Source organism: Anomaloglossus baeobatrachus, chromosome 6, assembly GCF_048569485.1.
Source record: "Anomaloglossus baeobatrachus isolate aAnoBae1 chromosome 6, aAnoBae1.hap1, whole genome shotgun sequence".
NCBI classification, from domain to species: domain Eukaryota; kingdom Metazoa; phylum Chordata; class Amphibia; order Anura; family Aromobatidae; genus Anomaloglossus; species Anomaloglossus baeobatrachus.
Window position 1 is genome coordinate 63,273,431 of NC_134358.1, and position 21,855 is coordinate 63,295,285.

At 45.9% G+C, this 21,855-nt stretch overlaps 1 protein-coding gene across 1 annotated transcript in view; it reads left to right on the forward strand.

Moving 5' to 3' along the window:
• Positions 1-3,468: 3,468 nt before the first annotated feature.
• Positions 3,469-21,855, forward strand: part of TMEM74 (transmembrane protein 74) — a 128,802-nt gene continuing 110,415 nt past the window's right edge. The window contains exon 1 of the mRNA XM_075316216.1: positions 3,469-3,604. The gene's annotated coding sequence lies outside the window, so the exon portion shown is untranslated. The remainder of the gene's footprint in view (positions 3,605-21,855) is intronic.

Here is a 21,855-nt window from a genome sequence, read left to right on the forward strand (position 1 = left end):
TAGTCTAGTACCTGTTCACACTTGTCTTTGGAGGTGCTAGTCAGTTTTTTAAAATTCAACATGCAGCAACTTGATGAGGTTAGCATGATACTTACCTCATCACACTGCTGCAGATGATGCAGCGAAGACTGGTAAGTGCTCCAGGAGGAGATATTATGAAGCTGTGGGGGATATCATGGAGCTGTGGGGGACATTATTGAGCTGTGGTAGACATTATGAACAGTGGGGATTATTATGTACTATGGGGGACATTATGGCACAGTGAAGAACATTATAGCACAACTAGGGGGGATTTTGAAAGGGGGCATAGTGTGGCATGGAATGGGTGGACTTTATGCAGAGATATAATGTGTGAGAATATTATAGAATGGGGTAGTGTTGGTGAATACTTTGTAGAAGGGCATATTTTTGAGAGGGTCAGCGTGAGGGGGCATTATGGAGAGTGGCAGTGTGTGTGTGGGACATTATTGAGAGAGGCAGTGTGAGGCAACATTATAGAAAGGGGCTGTTTGGAAGGATATCATGGAGGGGGCAATGTGTGGGGCAGATATTATGGAGAGGGGCAGTATGTAGGGGATATTATGGAGAGGGACATTGTGGAGAGGGGCATTGTGTGGGGGGGCATTACGGAGGGGGGCAGTGTGTGGAAGACATTACATAGAGGGACATTGTGGTGGATATTATGGAGAGGGAAAGTGTGTAGAGGACATTACAGAGATGGACAGTGTGTGGGACATTATGGAGAGGGTTAGACTGGAGAGGACATTACAGAGAGGAGCACTGTATGTGGGACATTACAAAGAAAGGCAGTGAGTGGGGGACATTACAGAGAGGGTCCCTGTGTGGGAAAATAATGGAGAGGGGCATGTGGGGGAGATATTTTGTGCAGGAAGCACAGTGAGGTGCAGCATGGGAGAATTTTATGTGCTGAATTTGGTGAGTTTCTGCTCCAAAAACTGATTTTAAATTAGTGTGTGTTCACTCTGATTTTATTATGGAGCAGAATCTCTCCAAATCCTCCTCAAATGCTCAACACTTGCTACTGATGATGTATTAATGATGGTTCTTTTGATGCATTCATGTAAGTACTTCTTTAAAATGTTGCCGTCCTTGGGATTGGTTGGTTATGGCGATGTGGTCATTGGACCAAAAACGTTGTGCACCCCAGGATTATGTAACCTCATTACACAGACCAGTAGGTATATACTACAGTTCATAAGTTTGGGGTCACCCAATTTTGTCTTTTCCATGAAAAATCATACTTTTTTTATCAAAACGTCCCCCAAGGAAGCAACTGCGAAACGTGCGTTGGGGCGCATTTTCACCATTCAGCTGACCCATCATGGGTAAGTTCTTCCTCCATTATAAAGTTAAACTGCATAAGTGACCCGAGTTTGGTATAGCGATTTACTGGAATGTATTATCACTGTGCCTGAATGACCATTCCTCTCTGGCTCCACTTGGTGGTGCTAGAGGTAATGACAGGCTATTAGATTTATTAAGATTGGAAATTTTGAACCGGGCTCTTTGCAAATAATCGTGTTTAGAGGGATTCTGCTGTTTTGGTGATTGATTTCTCTAGATTCTCTTCTGTGTACCTGTTTTGTACTTGTTTTAAGTTATGTAAATGGACTTTTTAATCCTTTTGTAAAGACACTTGGACTTAATAAAGAATTTTGCACTTTGAACAAAAGGATTTTGAGTAATTATTCTATTTTTGGGACTTCTTATGCTCCCTATTCTCTCCTGTTTAATTTTATTTATCAAATGAGTTGCATAATGAATAGAAGATATCGTCCAGACATTGACGAGGTTAGAAATAATGATTTTTACTTGAAATAATCATTTTCTCTTCACACTTTGCTTTCGGCACAGAATGCTCCTTTGCAGCAATTCCAGCTTTGCAGACCTTCGGCATTCTAGCTGTTAATTTGCGGAGGTAATCTGGAGATATTCCACCCCATGCTTCCCCCCTCCCACAAGTTGGATTGGATTGATAGGCACTTTTTGGTACCATACGGTCAAGCTGCTCCCACAACAGCTCAATAGGGTTGAGATCTGGTGACTGGGCTGGACACTCCATTACAGATAGAATACCAGCTGCCGGCTTCTTCCCTAAATAGTTCATGCATAATTTGGAGGTGTGCTTTGGGTCATTGTCCTGTTGTAGGATGAAATTGGCTCCAATCAAGCGCTGTCCAAAGGGTATGGCATGGCATTGCAAAATGGAGTGATAGCCTTCTGTATTCAAAATCCCTTTTACCTTGTACAAATCTCCCACTTTACCAGCACCAAAGCAACCCCAGACAATCACATTACCTCCACCATGCTTGCCAGATGGCGTCAGGCACTCTTCCAGCATCTTTTCAGCTGTTCTGTGTCTCACAAATGTTCTTCTCTGTGATCCAAACACCTCAAACTTCGATTCGTCATAACACTTTTTTCTAATCTTCCTCTGTCCAATGTCTGTGTTTTTTTGTCCATATTAATCTTTTCCTTTTATTAGCCAGTCTCAGATATGGCTTTTTCTTTGCCACTCTGCCCTGAAGGCCAGCATCCCGGAGTCGCCTCTTCATTGTAGGCATTGACACTGGCATTTTGCGGGTACTATTTAATGAAGCTGCCAGTTGAGGACCTGTGAGGCATCGATTTCTCAAACTAGAGACTCTTAATGTGCTTGTCTTGTTGCTCATTTGTGCAGCGCGGCCTCACACTTCCCTTTCTACTCTGGTTAGAGCCTGTTTGTGTTCTCCTCTGAAGGGAGTAGTAGACACCGTTGTAGGAAATCTTCAGTTTCTTGGTAATTTCTCACATAGAATATCCTTCATTTCTAAGAACAAGAATAGACTGTCGAGTTTCACATGAAAGTTCTCTTTTTCTGGCCATTTTGAGAGATTAATGGAACCAACAAATGTAATGCTCCAGATTCTTAACTAGCTCAAAGGAAGGTCAGTTTTATAGCTTCTCTAATCAGCAAAACTGTTTTCAACTGTGCTAACATACATGCACAAGGGTTTTCAATGGATTTCCAAACATCCATTAGCCTTCTAACACAGTTAACAAACACAATGTACCATTAGAAGACTGGAGTAGTGGTTGTTGGAAATGGGCCTCTATACACCTATGTAGATATTGCATTCAAAAACAGACGTTTGCAGCTAGAATAGTCATTTACCACATTAGCAATGTATATAGAGTGTATTTATGCTTAATTTAATGTTAGCTTCATTAGAAAAAAATGTGCTTTTCTTTAAAAAATAAGGAAATATCTAAGTGACCCTAAACTTTTGAACTGTAGTTTAGCTACTACAATACAATGTGGAAGCAAAAAAATCATATAACATATTCAGCTCTGCCACATAAGTTATTACATACACACTCAGCGTCTTACACATCCTCCCAGTCTACTGTCAGCACAGACAGCACATGAGCATCCTAATTAAAACTACAACTCCCAGCAGGCTTTGCACTCAACCACTCCCCAGCTAAGATCGTCCCTGCTGGAATATCTAGATGAGAAGAGCAGCAGCAGCAGCATCCTGGGCTACAAGTGCTGAGCGGAGATCCGAGCACAGGGCTGGGACAGGAGCAGCCGGAGCGATCAGTGAGTACCGAGGGCTCTGAACACATGGCAGGGGCAGGACAGCACCATACAGGACTCTGTGCACACAGTGCGAGCGGTGCGGCATCGGCTCTCATGTCAAACACATCAGCCGGATGACTAAGTACAGTAGTCAGTACATGGTCCCCGTGCACAGACCCTGCACATGTATACAAGCATCTATACACACTGGAATGCACTATATATATATATATATATATATATATATATATATATATATATACACATATATAAAATTATTAGTAATAGGTGTATATATGTACATATATATAATTATTAGTGGTAAGATACATTTTTTTATATATATATAAATGTGTGTGTGTGTGTGTGTGTGTGTATATACTGCTCAAAAAATAAAGAGAACACTAAAGTATGATTGTGTTGATTAAGTGTTCCCTTTAGTTTTTTGAGCAGTATATATATTTTAGTAGTAGTGTGTGTGTGTGTATATATATATATATATATATATATATATATATATATATAATTATTAATATTATGTTATTATTAATAGTATATATATATATATATATATTTGTGTATATCCATCTATATATACACGTGTGTGTGTGTGTGTGTATATATATATATATATATATATACATATTCTATATATATATTTTAGTTCAATATGAATGTATATATACATATACATAAAAAACCTAAGTGCTTGTGTGTGTATATATATATATATATATATATATATATATATATATATATATATATATACATATATATACAAATAAACTATATTACCATCACACGGGCACACTCATATGTGTATACATTCATTTACAGACACACACACACGTATATATATATATATATATATATATATTGCACCATTGATAATTCTATGGACCTTCCATAATACCCATTGTTCCACTGTTTGATATCACTATTATTACACCTCCTCGTGCATTGCTTTTGATGGGATGAGTGTTAACCCTTTGAGTATTTCGGATGTACTCTTCATTGGAAATGATCCCTTATCATGACATTACTGAATTTCTGCAGCTGTGGCACCAGCGCGTCGCCCTTGGGATTATCAGATTTCCTTGGAGGATCCTCGCTATCTGTGGGTTACAATACCAGAGATTTGTATTCCTCCTTCCCTGGTATCCTGCGTTCTTCTCTTTCTTCTCCCCCCGGGCTGTGTCCATACTGTGCTCTGCTCACATTCATTAGTCACTATAATGTTTTTTTTTCTCATCTGGACGTTTTTATAAGTGGCAGCTTTAAACAGCTGCCATTGATTTATGAAGGTTAAGTGTAGCCTGACTTTCAGATCCTTTTTCCTGTCCGGTCGACATTAAGTTTCCATCTTGATTATAGATTGTATTAGTGACTGGTAGAGGCTCATATGGCCATTGTAGAGTATATTGTGTAGAAAATTGGAACTTCTGGTAGTTTGATAGTTTGGGAGTTTTGGTAAAACATCTTTTCCTTTCTCATTCTTATCTAGAAGCTACACAGATGGAAGTATTGAGGTATTGTAGTCAGAAGACCTTGTATTGGATCTTAGCACAAGAATTTGAGCAAATTGGTTAACAAATCAGATTCGCTATGAATTTTGAAAAAAATTGGTTTCACCAAAATTGTAATTCTTTGATATTCAACTCACACAAATACAGTAGCATTTTGCCGGCTTTTCTTATAGGCCCAGAAAGTGGTTAAAAAATATTGAAAGCTTATACTTATGCGGGCGTCACACGAGACGAGCTATTGTGCGATGCATCGTCTGGGTCATGGTTTTCATGACGCACATCCGGTATCGCTTGCGACGTAGTTTCGTGTGACACCTCCGAGCGACGCTGAATCGGTCACAAATCGTGAGTCGTGTACACGTCGCTTATTTTTAAAAAATCGTTTATTATTCATGGCGCCGGTTGTTCAGCGTACCCGGGGCAGCACACATCACTCCGTGTGACACCCCAGGAACGATGAACACAGCTTACCTGCATCCCGCGGCACCCGCCGGCTATGTGGAAGGAAGGAGGTGGGCGGGATGTTTACGTCCCGCTCATCTTCGCCCCTCCGCTTCTATTGGCTGGCCGCTGTGACGCCGAACGTCACTTCCCCTTCAGGAAGAGGATGTTCGCCGCCCACAGCGAGGTCACACAGCAGGTAAGTTTGTGTGACGGTGGTTTAACGACTTTGTGCGACACGGGCAGCGATATGCCCGTGACGCACAAACAACGGAGGTGGGTACGATCGCTCGTGCAATCGCACGATAGATCGTACCGTGTGACGCCCGCATTAGTGTCGGACAGGGATGACAAGGGGCCACCAGTAACATGGACAATGGGGACCCAATGCATTACATTACTGTCAATCAGGAATCTACATATGCCTCCATGTAATAGTACTTTGGGTAGTTTGGTAAATGAATGATGAAATATGTCTGTACATTGAGAAGCAAGTGTATTGTGCCAAGCACTGCTCATATGGCTAGTTGGGGTCTACTGGGGAATTCACTTGTTCTCCTTTAGGCCAGTCCGAGCCTCTTTATACTCACTTATCCTAAGGGGCCCTTTGCACACTACAACATCGCAAGCCGATGCTGCGATGCCGAGCGCGATAGTCCTCGCACCAGTCGCAGGTGCGATATCATGGTGATAGCTGCCATAGCGAATATTATCGCTACGGCAGCTTCACATGCACTCACCTGCCCTGCGACGTCGCTCTGGCCGGCGAACCGCCTCCTTCCTAAGGGGGCGAGTCGTGCGGCGTCATAGCGACGTCACACAGCAGGCGGCCAATAGAAGCGGAGGGGCGGAGATGAGCGGGACGTAAACAAACCCGCCCACCTCCTTCCTTCTACATAGCCGGCTGGGACACAGGTAGGAGATGTTCCTCGCTCCTGCGACTTCATACACAGCGATGTGTGCTGCCGCAGGAACGAGGAACAACATCGTAACATCGGTCTTTCCCAAATCATGGGAATGTCCGACGCTACTCTGATGATATGATTACGACGCTTTTGTGCTCATTAATCGTATCAAAAATGCTTTACAGAATATGATGTCGATAGCGAAGCCGGATGTGCGTCACTTTCGATTTGACCCCACCGACATCGCACCTGCGATGTCGTAGTGTGCAAAGTGCCCCTAAATTTTCCCCATTCAACTTTCCCGCTGCCACATCTCCCTACAGTGGGCTTTGCTTACTTCCCCCTATGAGCATAATGCTCTTCAGAGCAGGACAGGTGAGGAGCGAGACTAGGGCAGGTGAAAAGCAAGACTAGGACAGATAAGCAGCTAGACTAGGACAAGTGAGCGGCAAGAATAGGACAGGTGAGGGACAAGAATAGGAGAGGTGAGGGGCTAGACTGGGACAGGTGAGGGGCGAGACTAGGACAGGTGGGGGGCGAGACTAGGACAGGTGGGGGGTGAGACTAGGACATGTGAGGGGCGAGACTAGGACAGGTGAGGGTCGAGATTAGGACAGGTGAGTGGCAAGACTAGTACAGGTGAGGTGCGAGACTAGGACAGGTGAGAGGCGAGACTAGGGCAGGTCAGGTGTGATACTAGAACAGGTGAGAGGCAAGACTAGGACAGGTGAAGGGCGAGACTATGACAGGTGATGGGTAAGACTAGAACAGGTGAGAGGCGAGATTAGGACAGATGAGGTGCGATACTATGACAGGTGAGGGGTGAGGGTAGGACAGGTGAGGGGCAAGACTACGGCAAGTGAGGGGTAATGCTAGGATAGGTGAGGGGCGAGACTAGGAGAAGTGAGGTGCGAGACTATGACAGGTGAGGGGCGAGATTATGACACTTGAGGGGTGAGGCTCGGACAGGTGAGGGACGAGACTAAGGCAGGTGAGGGGTGATGCTAAGACAGGAGGGGCGAGACTAAGACAGGTGGGTTGCAAGACTATGACAAGTGAGTGGCGAGACTAGAACAGGTGAGGTCCGAGACTAGGGCAGCTGAGGGGGAGACTAGGACAGGTTAGAGGTGCAACTAGGACAGGTCAGGGGCTAGACTGGACAGGTGAGGCTACTCCCCGTCGTTTCCTTTGTAGCTTGTTGGGAGGAAAATGAACACCTACCTTTCATATCCATACATTGACCAGTACATGGCAGCAAAGTACATTTAACAATCCTCTGTGTATGCACATCATAACACAATGCATTACATATTTCCTAACAGTGCCTAAAGTAATTCTAGAAGGGATCTGTTGCCACACAACAAGTGTTTCGCTCAGCAGCAGTAGAATGGGTACTGGGATATCACAAACTCCCCCTTTTAAGAAAAGCCGTCCTCGGCGTATGGTTGGAGGGTAAAGCTTTGTACAAATGACAAAGTTGGTTATGTCCGCATGCTGCAGTGTTGTGTTCACCACAAAACTGCACCATGTGTCCACAAAAACTCAGCCTGTGGCCCAAAACACATGCGTTTTCCATACATTTTTTATTATCAATCGGTGAAAAATGCAGGGAAAAATGCAAAAAGAATTTACATGCTGCAGCCATAAAAAAAAGCAACGTGCTCACAGCAAAATTGAAGTATCATAGACTTTGCTGGGGAAGGAAATTCATGCAGGTTTGTGCCACAAACTTATCCAAAAATGAGTAGAAGATGCCGCATGGGCCTTAGAAATACAGAAGAATAAGTGCTATAGTAAGATAAACATTAGCATAAACAACATCTTTAGCAATAACTATAATACTATTACATGTAAATTGAAAAAGAGCACACATTAATCTAGTAAATCTGAGTATGTAAATGCCAACAGGGCATATTATTGAAAAAGAATACATTGTGAGGGACTTCATCCCTGTATCTAGCAGATGGGATATCTTTTGTACTCCTCTCGGAGCGTCTTAATGGAACTGTCCATTGACTGAAGATCAATTCAGGTTCTGGGGTTTCTTCAGATGAAAGAAAAGTTCCCTGAGTTGAGGTAGGAACGAACTTGTAATATCCAGTGAAAAAAAATTGTGGAGCGAAGATAAGTTCAGCAAGGCTCGGCAATCTTTCTGATGATTCAGGAGGATTTTCTACTCCAAACATGACCCATGAAGTGGAGACTCTTTCAGGAGTTCTTCCTTCAGACAAAGTTTTAGTTGGTTCCTGTGTATCATCTGTGGTTTCCAACCAAACATGGATATCTCATATACATCAGGCAATGGATAGGGTAAAGCATTTATTGTGCATGGTTCAACTACCCAAAGTGGATCCAATTTATCAGTCCTATGGTTGTTGTGGAGCCAGACTCGGTCCCCAATTTGTAAGGACTTGGCATGGGCACATTGGTTATAGTCTTTTTGTTGGTTGTCTTCTTCGTGCTTCTTCCATGCGAGAATCGATTTCCTTGGCTTACACCATGCATCTGCGCTGTTTGATCATCCAATACATTTGTAGAAAAGGGTTAATGGTGTCAGGTACTTGTACACCTAGAGCCAAGTCTGATGGTTGTCAGCAGAACATCAAATAAAATGGAGTATAGCCAGTTGAACAATAGGTGGTGTTATTGTAGATGTGGACAAGAACTTTAAGAGGTACACACCACTCAGTTCCTTTAGTGGCAGAGGCAGTACGCAGCTTACCGACGACTACTTAGTTCACTCTCTCACACAGTCCATTAACCTTGTGGATGTTAAGCCGTTGTACACAATTTTTTACAATTTCTCTACTTGCATACCTTATGGAAATGTTGTGATTCAATGGCAGGTCCATGATCAGTAAGAATTTGGACGAGACATCCATAGTGTTGGACAAACTCTGTGTAGAAAACATCAGCTGCAATTTTGGCTGTAAGATACTTGACAGGAGCAATAGCAGCAAGGTTGGTATAATGGTCCACCATTGTGAGGGCATATGTATAGTCAGAACAAGTTGGACCTTATTTGACATGATCAAGTGCAACAATTTCTCCTGTTTTTCCTGACATGATAGGGTGTAGAGGTGCTCTTTGATCATTGTGGCCATCTTTAGTGATGTTACAACTTTAAATGTCTTCTCTCATGCCAACCCAATGCAATCTTCGTCAGATGGTAGCTTCAGTTTTCTGGACACCAAAATGGCTGGAACGATCATGATAGGCTTCGAGGATGACCAGTACATCTCGCTGTGGGATGAGTATTTAGTGAAGTCTCTCTCCCGAAACAGGGTCGAAAGTGTTTCTCATTATGAGTTCTTTTTGGACGAATAGGCATTTTCTCTGTCTCCAGAGTCGGGTTAGTTCCCCATTAGGATGAGCTTGTTGTAACTGGGGTTGGAACTCTTCTACTGGTAAGGAAATCTTGGAGTTCACCAGGACTCTGCCCTCTTCCTGTAATGTTTTCCACAAGGAAGCTTCTTGAAGAGGTACAGCAGGGGATTTGGATAAAGACTCATTCTCTTCAGTGGAGGCAGTAATGACACTCTACTGGGCAAACCACAAATAGAATGGAGGCATCTCCACCTCTTCCCAGATGTCATCTTGGGGTGGTTATTCGCCAACAGGCAGCCGTGACAACACGCCAGCATTGACATTTGATTTACTACTGCGGTATTTCACTGTGAAATTGAAATTTGCTAGCCATGAGGCCCACCGGTGTTCTAGGGCTCCTAGCTGAGCAGTATCTGGATTATTGTCAGTGTAGATAGTGAAGGGTGTGGCACCCAGGTAATCCTTTAATTTGTAACAGCCCAGACAAGTGCAAGCAGTTCGAGGTTGAACTAACTGCAATTGCCGTGCTTCTTCTCAGTTTCTCTTAGGCTGCAGCTCGCATACGCAATCACATGTTCTTTGTTGGCCTGGACATGAGACAAGACAACACCTAGCCCTTGTAGGCTAGCATCCGTATACAGAAGGAATGTCTGAGTATAAGCAGGATAGGCCAGAATAGGGGGTGGGTGAGACGGACCTTTAACATCTGTAATACTTGTGCTTGATGCTCTGTCCAGTCCACTGGAAGCTTTCGGCTGTATTTTTTATTGGGACATCCTCACAGCAACTCAGTGAGTGGTTCAGCCATTTGAGCAAAGTGAGGAGTAAAGCGACGATGGTAGCATGCAAATTCTAAGAAGTATCGGACTTCTTTGACAGTAGTTGGTGTTCTCCAGTTTTGGAATGCAGCAATTTTGTCGAGATCAGGTTGTACACCTACCATGCTTACCACATGTCCAAGGTAGTTGACTCATGGTTTCAGCAAGTGGTATTTGCAGGGCTTGATTTTAAGGCCATGTTTGATCATTACCTTGAAAACTTCAGACAGATGATGAATGTGAGAACAATTCCCAATAAATGAGCCATATGGTGTGCACGCTGTCGGTATGTATGTACCCCGACAGGGTGCATGCACTACTCGTACAATATACAAAAACAGGAGATACAACGAGTATATATGCAATAGAAATATTTTTATTAACATGAAAGAGACATACGCAACACAGCATAGAATATTAAAAACAACTACCAATAAATCAAGGGGGGCACATGATATATAACGTGTAAAAAGTTGTCAAGGGTTGTCAATGTATAGGCCTGACTCAGGACAGATTAATATGATGATGTAATAGGACTTAGTCTAGATACTCAGTCCATATGTGTCTGTCTCTAATAGTCGTGAAAGAGGTAAGGCCAACATGTGCACACAATCCAGTGCAAAAAATTAAAAAATGCACTGAGACTTGGCCCATATAAGTCTATCACTAGTAGCCGTGGCAAGAGTAAGGCCAGTCAATTAAAAATATAGAGACATAACCCAAGACCAAGGATGTACATGGACTTAGTCAATGCATGTTAGTCACTAATGGCCATGCCTATTTAATAAGCACTATACAGGACAGGGAGCTATACAAATTAGCAGGACTAAGTCCATATATCTGTCACTAGTAGCCGTGGGAGAGGTAAGGCCAATTGCAAACCGTATTGAAAAGACCAAAAGAACAGTGCTGCAACAAGAGTAGCCCGGTCAAATGTAAATAGATGTCAAAGTAATAAAGTGCAAGTGCATAGAACTATGCCGGAATCCAAAAAGGACTCATGTGCAAAAAATTACGGTCATATACAATACAGTGCAATAAATACAAGGACAACACCTAATACATGATCAAATACAAAGTGCACATACCCACAAGGAACAGGATCACCACCAACGCGCGTTTCGCGAAGGTACTATTGCTTTCTCAAGGAGGAAACCTAGACTAAGTCCTATTACATCATCATATTAATCTGTCCTGAGTCAGGCCTATACATTGACAACCCTTGACAACTTTTTACATGTTATATATCATGTGCCCCCCTTGATTTATTGGTAGTTGTTTTTAATATTCTATGCTGTGTTGCGTATGTCTCTTTCATGTTAATAAAAATATTTCTATTGCATATATACTCGTTGTATCTCCTGTTTTTTGTTAGATGATGAATGTGGTCTTCATATGTCTGGTAATAGACCATGACATCATCAATGTACAGGAGAACATTTTGGAAATTTTCGTGGCCTAGACATCTCTCCATTAGCTGTTGGAATGTTGCATGGGCATTTCAAAGCCCAAAGGCATACTGATGAATTCAAACAGCCCCATTGGTGTAGTAAAGGCAGTCTTCTCTCTGTCTTATCTCACCATGGGAACTTGCCAGTGTCCACTGGTGAAGTCAAGGGTGGATAAATAGTAGTCAGATCCGAGAGCAGTTAGAGACTCTTCAATGTGAGGTAAGGGGTAGGCATCCTTGTGCGTGATGTTGTTTAATTTGAAGTAATTCACACAGAGAGCCATATTTTTTCTCACTAGGACCAATGGTGCAGCCCATGGGCTTTGACTTTCACTGATAACCTCAGCCTTTTTCATGTCTTGAAGCAGCGTCTTGACAGCCTGGTATCTCGCAGGTAGTTTGGGACGATGTTGCTCCTTGAAGGGAGAGTGGTCACCTGTGAGGATACGATGCTGTATCAGTGTAATCTTGCTAAAGTCCAATGGGTGCTAATTGAATGCTTGATGATAACGCTTGGCAATATTAAGAACTCCATTGATAATCTGTACTGGAGTAGTGGCATCTCCTACATTCAGCTCAGTCCACTAGGGGTTTGGAGGAGTCTTCTTACTGTCTTTGGCAACTAGCATGGAATGTTGATTATCTGTTGCTTTACTTGAGATGTTTTCTGGTGAGAGCTGAGACAACTGCACCACTGAATGAAATTTGTGAAGGTCAACAGGTGCGTCAATTAAATACTGGTTGGGTGTCTTTGATGCAGACGCTGCAAATGTCACCCTTGCTTTTTGCAAACTTCTCCTGGGCAATGAGCATGCGAATGTGAAGCTGAATGGTTTGCTGATTAGAAAGATGTAGCTATAAGGAGAGAAGCATGGAAGGCAGACAACACTTCTGGAAAACAATTTCTAAGAACATTCATGCCTAGAACCATGACAGTAAAACCCTCATCCTCTACAATGACATCCTGTCTTGGGATCTTCATACCCCCAACCTGAATAGTGGGTTCCCAGATGAGGAATGGGTTGACCATTACTGACTATAATATTCATCAGGATATGTGGAGGGTTATTCTAGTCACTCAAGTTCCAGTGTTCAAGATATGCCCACTTCTGCAAAGTAGTTACCTGTGAGCTGGTGTCGACAAGAGCTTCCAGAGGGACACTGTTTACCAGGACAGTTATATGCAGGCAGGGCAAGATGAAGTGGGGCACCCACATTGATGCTGCATGTGGGCATTTCCTTCTTCCTCCTGAGGGGTGGGCCTTAGCCTCAGGGGTGGCCCATTTAACTGATAGCCTTGGGTCTTGGTGTGTTCATATATGCGACAGTTCTGACAGAAAGGTCTCTCTTGGCGAACAGCTCTATCTGTAGGCAGATGTCTGGGTGGAGGCTCAGGAGGGAGAGCCCTGCTCTTGGATTGCTCACTGGAGGGTGAAAGTGGAATGGTCAGTTTTTTGATCTGCTGAAAGATTTCTTGAAGTCCTCTGGCAATGTCGACTACATGGCCTCAAGAGATTCCTTGGAGCCTGCATCTGGAGTCTGCACAACTTGTGTAGCCCTATACAGTACCTGGTGATGTCATCAGGAAAGATGGAGGGGTACCAGGAGTAGACCCAGCTTTGGGAGAAAATATCACAGAATATCCATGAGAATGTTCATTTCCCAGGATGTGGATGTCTGGGGTCTTAACGTCTGCAAAGGTAAAGCGGTGGCAGTTCACTGTATACAGTCACTGACAGAAGTTCTGTCGCTTATCCATGATATGTAAACAAAAGATTATAACCTGACTTTAAATTCATCCATTAGTTTCATAAAATACTCTTTTAAAAGCTGAAACCCTCCCAAATTTGGTTTAGGTTATTAAAATAAAGTTGCTGCAAAGCTGAAATATTGATCATTTAATGAACACAGAAAGGTCAGATTTTGGCAATGTGAAGCCCCACAGGTGTTGTGTCGGTGCATAACCTTCAGGGACTCCACGTGGATGGGACGGTCTGGTCACAGGTAGGGAATCTTCTCTTTAGCATTGTCGTGATGCCACTCTCGGTATTGCGGTCAGGATGACCGCCACTGCAGATTAAGGGGTGCCTGGGGCTGATGGTGGGTGCAGTCAGTTGTAGTGGCCTCCCGAGAGTGAGGCAAGCCCCAGGACCCTGTATAGGTGTGTGGAACCACAAGGCGCAGAATAACTCAGGCACAGTCCAAACAGTCTTTCAGGGATTTTACTCACCAATGGTGGCAGGGTGAGTAACCCAGGCATAGCTGGGATGAACCAGGCTGGAACCAGGCGCCCTTCCGGCTGACTTGTGAGGGTGACTACCAACTCGCCTTCCTTAGCCCTTTTGTGTTTGTGATAACCCCGACTTGCAGTCCCTACGGGGGTCACCCAGGGAAGTTGCTGCTGCCTGTTCTCCCCTCGTTTCGGCCCTTTTGCTTGTAGCCTGGACCAGGTCACTCCGGCTGCTTGCCTCTTGTGAACTATGGGCCCTCTCTTTGCTACGTGGCTGCGGACTCTGTGGTGTTGTCTTGGGGGTTTGAAGTGCCCCCTCAGGCAGGTTTGGCAGAAGAAAGGTGAATCTATCTCTGCACTGGGACCTGTTACCCCTGCGGGCCTGGTACCTCCCTGGCAGTCCCCTTACTCTGCCACCTCTTTGCTCTCTCTAGCCTTGGGTGGATTTCGGGCGGCACTACCAGGTGACCGATCTCCCCCGTTGGTAGTCACTGCGTGTACGCTGTCAGATTGTGACAGACTCCAGGGTCTGCTGCATGCGACTGCTCTCCCTGAGCTGCACTCCTAACTGGCTCACTACTTCCTCCTCTCCTGTTCTTGCCTACGCAACCTAGAAACCAGGCACTCTACCACACCCCTTGAGTGGACATGGAGGCCACACCCCCTCCTGGAATCTCTCAGGAGTCCTCCCAAAGGTAGATGTGTGAGACCTGATTACTATGCGCCTGTGTAGTCACACCTCAGTTAGCCTTCTGGATTACCTGTATTGTACTGCCCCCAGCATGGGTGCAGTACTCAGTTGTGCCTGACCAGGTCAGGGGCGCCACAGCAGGACAAAAGTTTTGTTGCCCACAGAAAGTAATGTGAAATTCAAACAAATAATTAACTTCTAATACAAAGATATGGTGCATAACATTGGTGAATGAAGTTGTGGTGCTATTAGAGCCATATTTAATATTTTGTGTGACTTCCATGAACTTGAAGGACTGCATCCATGCGGTTCAACAATGATTCATACAATTTATTGATGAAGTCATCAGGAATAGCAAAGAATGCAGTCTTACTTGCCTCCCAGAGTTCATCTAGATTTTTTGGTTTTGTCTTCCAAGCTTCCTGTTTCATCCTACCCCAAACATGCTCAATGATGTTCATGTCTGGTGACTGGGCTGGCCAGTCCTTGAGGACCTTGATCTTTTTTGCCAGGAGGAACTTTGTTATAGAGATACTGTAGATGTATGAGATGGAGCACCATCCTGCTTCAGAATTTGACACCTTTTATGATTGGGAATGAAAGAGGTAGCTAATGTGACGCCCTGGCCTATCAGGTCGACACAAGGGTGCCGTGCAATCTGCCCTTCTGCATGGTACCCACTCCTTCTTGGTTACGGGTCCTGTCCCTTTGGTGTTGCTAAGAACAGGTATACACAAATCCTGAGGAACACTTTACACCACACCCACCAAACACCGATTGGGCAGCCTGAGGGGAATAGGGCTGCCCAGATGGTGGGATGGTAGAAGGAGGGCTAGAAGTGTCAGGAGTAAGAGAGAGGAGTAGTTGGAGAGAAGTGCCAGTGAGCAGTGACAGGAAAGGTCACGCTGCGGAGCTGGGCTCCTGTAACCGTCCCAGGTGCCAGACGTTAGTCTGGCCTGGAAGGAGCTGGAACCCCGGTCGCAGGGGGTAGTGACAGGTGGCACGGTACTGCCACGGAGGGCAGACCGGCGGCCTTGTGCTACAACCAGGCAGGGGCCAGGGCACAACGGGGTACGTCGAACCTAGGCTGGGAAGTAGCTTCATGCAGCCCAGTAATTCACCCGACGGGAACGGAATCTTCATGAACCGTTCTCCACTTGCTCCAAAATCGGGGTACTAGCGCAACGATAGGGATAGGACTTCCCAAAACCGTCCAGAAAATCCCAAGCGTGAACCCTGAGAGCAAGCTCACTCTGCTAGCCATGCAGGTGAGCAGGACCAGAGTAGTTCTAGGCAAAAGGGATCCACCAAGTGTAAACACGGTGCCAAGGGACAAGGCTTCAGACCAACCAGCAACGCCAAAAGGGCACGGACCCAACGTGTTTGGATTAAGGCTGCAGGGCGTTCAAGACTTTGGTTTACCTGGTGTCAGTGTCAGCATCTCTGGACTGTGTGAGTATGTTGTGCCCCTTTGCTCCCAACGGGTCCTCAGCCTGCCAGCACCAAGCCCCAGGACACCTTCCCCCGCCCACGGAGGGGTTAACATCAATTGCTGCCATTCCATCGCTCCCGGGCGCTCCTGTACCGGCCCGCGGCCTCGGCAGCGACCGCCGAGCCGCTCGGGTCCGTGCTTGCGTTCTACGGGTGGTGGCTCGAGCCTCTCACGGACCCACGTTTTTAGGATGGTTATTCGTGACGCCACCCACGGGTTGTGGTGAAGGTGGGCACCACTGCTGCTTATGATGGTGGGGGCTCCCGGGTGGCGGTGTTGTGGCGCAGCTAGGTGTTGACCCCTCCGTGGGCAGGGGGTGTGAGTCCCGGGGCCCGCTGGGGTGGTACAGGGGTGCAGGGCTGCGGTGCGGCGCGGTGCCGGATGGCACTGGTGTACTCATGATCAAACCACACAGAGTCACTGGTAAACCAAACGGAGGTGTGAATGGGGTCCACATCCGGCTGCAGCTTCCTAGTCGGGTTGGCAATGTCCGCCTTTCTCCTGCACCTATGTTGTAGTTTGACCACTGTGCCTGAGCACTGGTAGTCCGCTCCCCAGCGTGTAGATGTCGTAGGAGCCCCTTTGCCCGCAGGCGATGGCCCTTGGATCTCTGGCCTTTAGCGGTGGCTACTATCCAGACTGGTTGGGCTGTTGCCTTCAATCGGGACTTTGGTGGGAATGGACCCCTGAGGTCCAGACCGCAATCAGTTAATTCGATTATGGTGGTGGCATATAGCCTAGTTCCGGGTCTGAGTACCCTGCCTGGTGCTCCGGTATCCAGTTAGCTCCCCGGTTCGGTTCCGGCGGGCCACTATCCTGTCCCGGTTCCTACGGTTCCGCAGTTCATATTCCCGGTCTCCTGCAGGCGGTCACTGCCGTCTGCCTGCCTGACTGTCTTGGGGGTCCTAGGCTCCAACCCAGGCCCCGCGCAGAACTGTACTTCAATACTCTCCACTCCACTGTAATGTACTGACTGCTTGAACTGAACTGAACTGTTTTTCCTGCCTCAGGCCAGCAGACTCCTCGGAGGGCGTGTCTTTTCACCTTACTCCGCCCACCTGGTGTGCCTGTCTGACTCTGAGGGAGGCAATGAGGTCTATGTGGTTGACTGGTGGTACTTTTCTAGTGTAGGGGGTGTATGTGGTGAATGTAGTAACCTGTGACCCCTGGGGTCCAGGGCCTCACACTCCCCTCTCCCCTAAACACAACAGCGGTGGTATCCCAATTTTCACCACGAACCATGGGTGGCGTCATGAACATTATCCAATCCACCCTTTCTACCCCCTTTTATTTTCGAGAGGCCGCGCGACCCCGCCTCGGGTCCGGAGACTCCTCGAGCCACTGCGGATCTGGATCCGAGTAGCCCATCGGCTGTCGCGGGGGCAGCACACTAATACTTCTTGATATTTTAGGCTATTGATATTGCCTTCCACTTTGCAAATGTTTTGCACACCCCCATACTGAATGTAACCCCAGACCATGATCTTTCCACCACCAAACGTAACTGTTTTCTGGATCCATACGGGCTCCTGTAAGTCTCTTGCAGTATTTGTGGCGGCTGTGGTGTAATTCAACTGAAGATTCATCAGAGAAATCCACCTTCTGCCCTTTTCCAGCGTCCATCTGTTTAGCAGGCTGTGGGACTTGGCAAATGCCACACGCATTTTTAATTGCCTTTTGTTTAGTGCTGGCTTCTGGGCACTAATTCGACCATGGAGGCCATTTCGAGACAGAATCCTACAAACTGTTCTAGTTGACAAAGGGACTTGAGGTGACCAGGCCTTTTGGAGCTCTGCTGCAGTGGAAGAGAGGCAGGCTTTGGATTTTCTAACCAACAAACGTTCGTCCTGAGCAGTTGTCTTGCAGGGTCTGCCAGACCTGGTCTTGTCAAAAACATCTCCAATCTCTTCAAATATTTTTTTAATTCTTTGTACTTGACACTGAGACACATTAAAGGTGCCAGCCACCTCTGCCATGGATCTGGTCTTCAGCCTCTTGATAATCAAGGCTTTGGTCACAGGGTGGATTTTTGGCATGTTGTCAGAGGTCAATTTGCAGTTCAACTGAAGGTCTGGGGTGCTGGGTTTCTTTTTATACACACCCACTAATTAATCAATCATTTAGTGAGCATAGGTGAGGATGTAAACTAGGATTGGGTGCATTATATGACAAGGCGACAAAACGTTTGTCTTGCTAAAATCTAACCTTTCTGTGTTCATTAAATGATCAATATTTCAGCTTTGCAGCAAATATATTTTCATAACCTAAACCAAATTTGGGAGGGTTTCAGCTTTCAAAAGAGTAATTTATGAAACCAATGGATGAATTTAAAGTCAGGTTATAAGCTTTTATTTACATAAGATGGATACGCGACAGAACTTCTGTCAGGGACTGTTGGGTACACTTAGTATTTTGGTATAAAACAAGGTGTCTTCTCCTTATGCAACAAGCAAGTTTGGGGCCTTTCAGGGTGGATGGAGTTGCTGTTGGAGGTAATATTCTGCCCAGTCCAGGTAATGCTATGCTGATGGAGGGACCTTCATCGGTTTGCTCTCCATGGTCACACACACTAGTGGTATCGAGCTACTTACGGTTTTGGTGCTACCATTCCCTATTGCAGGGGGTAGGGCAGTCTGAGTTTGTGCATAGAAGTCACGTTACACTGGTTCTTGCTGGAAGCGCATAGAAAACCAGTATACAGGAAAGCACATGTTCAGCCTTCTCTCTCCTGGCTGTAGGAAGCTTCACTCCTTTGTTGAGGGGACTATATGAAGAAAAAGATGTCCACCCAGCATGGACTGGGATAGAGATTCTGGAAGCTTCCTGTCCCTTTCTCCTGATTAGAATGGATTGGTCCAGTAAATGTGTCAGCACTGAGGTGGGAGACTCCTCCCAGCTATTTCCATTGCAGCTTGTTGTGAAGAGAATAAACACCTACTAGAACTAGATGGACTTAAGGCCCCGTCACACTAAGCAACATCGCTAGCAACATCGCTGCTAACGAACAACTTTTGTGATGTTGCTAGCGATGTTGCTGTGTGTGACATCCAGCAACAACCTGGCCCCTGCTGTGAGGTCGTTGGTTGTTGCTGAATGTCCTGGGCCATTTTTTAGTTGTTGCTGTCCCGCTGTGAAGCACAGATCGCTGTGTGTGACAGCGAGAGAGCAACAACTAAATGTGCAGGCATTAGGAGCCGGCTTCTGCGGAGGCTGGTAACCACAGTAAACATAGGGTAACCAAGAAGCCCTGTCCTTGGTTACCCGATATTTACCTTTGTTACCAGCCTCCGCCGCTCTCACTGTCAGTGCCGGCTCCTGCTCTGTGCACATGTACCGTAGCTGCAGGACACATCGGGTTAATTAACCCGATGTGTGCTGTAGCTAGGAGAGCAGGGAGCCAGCGCTAAGCATTGTGCGCTGCTCCCTGCTCTGTGCACATTTAGCTGCAGTACACATCGGGTAATTAACCCGATGTGTGCTGTAACTAGGAGAGCAAGGAGCCAGCGCTCAGTGTGCGCTGCTCCCTGCTCTCTGCACATGTAGCTCCGTGCGCTGGTAACCAAGGTAAATATCGGGTTGGTTACCCGATATTTACCTTAGTTACCAAGCGCAGCATCTTCCACGCGGCGCTGGGGGCTGGTCACTGGTTGCTGGTGAGCTCACCAGAAACTCGTGTAGCGACGCTCCAGCGATCCCTGCCAGGTCAGGTTGCTGGTGGGATCGCTGGAGCGTCGCAGTGTGACATCTCACCAGCAACCTCCTAGCAACTTACCAGCGATCCCTATCGTTGTTGGGATCGCTGGTAAGTTGCTTAGTGTGACTGGACCTTAAGAGTCTCCCTTCAACCTTAAAAACTATGATACTATGATGATACTATGATACCTAACTTTCATATGCATCTAATGACCAGTAGATGGCAGCAAAGTACATTTAACAATCCATAGTGTACGCACAGCATAACACAATGCATTACATACTTCCTAACTCACACTGCCCAAAGTAATTCTGGCAGACTGGAACAGATCTACTGCCACATGGCAACTGCTTACCTCAGCAGCAGTAGAATGAGTATCGGGATACCACATATACTTCTTAAATAGTTAAAATTGCTAACTGCTTGCAAATACAAGCAACTTTGTAATTTAATTCTTATTAAAAATCCCCTGCTTTCTCAAGAACAGAGACATTTTAATGCTATAGTTTACTGCACATTGCCTAGGTTACCGACCGTCTCCAGTATTCATAAGAAATCATAATTTTAGCAATACAGAGCAGTGCTGTGTACAGCACAAGAATTCAGACAATCACAAATTAAAGAGAGAAGTATACTCCCAAGATGGGGAAGGCACTCCCAAGATGATTTGAAGAAATATTTATTCATGTGCGTAACAAAACGTTTTTAGTCCTATGTGGACCTTCCTCAGTAGCACATGTGTGAGGGAACACGCTGTGTGGGCTGTCAGACGCGGAATCCACCGCTGTATGGGCGCTAGCGATAACACTGGTGAAAGCACCCGCCCCTGTCGTATGTGCATCACAGGCAAATCGCTGCCCGTGGCGCACAAAATCGTTAAGAGTCGTCACACGTACTTACCTGCCTAGCGACGTCGCTGTTGCCGGTGAACTACCTCCTTTCTAAGGGGGCGGTTCGTGCGGCGTCACAGCGGCGTCACTAAGTGGCTGCCCAATAGAAGCGGAGGGGCGGAGATGAGCGGCCGTAACATCCCGCCCACCTCCTTCCTTACTCATTGCCAGCGGCCGCAAGTAAGCTGTACTTCGTTGTTCCCGAGGTGTCACACGTAGCGATGTGTGCTGCTTCGGGAACGACGAACAACCTCCGTCCTGCAGCAATCAACAATTTTTTTAAAATGAATGATGTGTCAACGATCAACGATAAGGTGAGTTTTTTTGATCGTTAACGGCCATTCGTTGGTGTCACACGCAACAACGTCACTAACAATGTCGGATGTGCGTCACGGAATCCGTGACCTTGGCGATATATCGTTAGATGCGTGTAGCGGGGCCTTTAGTCACACATATCTGCAGATCAGCAGATATGTGCCAGGCATACCATGGACTCACCGCCGGAGCCCGTGGTAACCTGAGGGAGATGACTAAGGACATACCAGTACATCTTTGGTCATAAAGGGGTTTAGGGGAATCTGTCACCAGGATTTTGCAATTTAAGCTGAGTACAGCATGCTGCAAGAGTTAAAAAAGTAAAAACATCTGTGTTTCTTTTATCTGTGTGCCAGCTATTGTTTACTCATATTAAAGTGCTTATTGCTCTGTGATTAACATTCAATGTGTCATGCAGACCAGTCTGTCCCCTGCTGTGATTGACACCTCACAGTCAATGCACAATCTCTATAGAGAGCCTGGTGTTGGCGGG